The following is a 389-nucleotide window of genomic DNA, read 5'->3' on the forward strand; positions in this document are numbered from 1 at the left end:
GCAGGGTTGCCTGAGCTACCGAAAGCCTAATCATGTTGAAAGATACATCTATGTTGGCGATGGGAAATCGGTAGAAGTGGAAGTTATAGGGCATTTTAGGTTGTTATTATGTACTGATTTTTATTTGGATTTAAAAGACACTTTTGTTGTACCGTCTTTTAGACGGAATTTAATTTATGTTTCTTATTTGGACAAATTGGTTTATTATTGTTCATTTGGAAACAATTCGGTTCAATTGTCTTTGAATTCAAATGTTATTAGAACTGGTTCACTTATGTTGAATGACAATCTTTATATGTTTAATATCGTAACTGAATATAGCGAAACCCTGAATGTGGAATCACGTGATACTAAGCGTAAAATTGAAAATAATAATTTAGGTGCATTAT

This window comes from Lupinus angustifolius, chromosome LG06 (genome assembly GCF_001865875.1).
Source record: "Lupinus angustifolius cultivar Tanjil chromosome LG06, LupAngTanjil_v1.0, whole genome shotgun sequence".
Classification (NCBI taxonomy): Eukaryota; Viridiplantae; Streptophyta; class Magnoliopsida; order Fabales; family Fabaceae; genus Lupinus; species Lupinus angustifolius.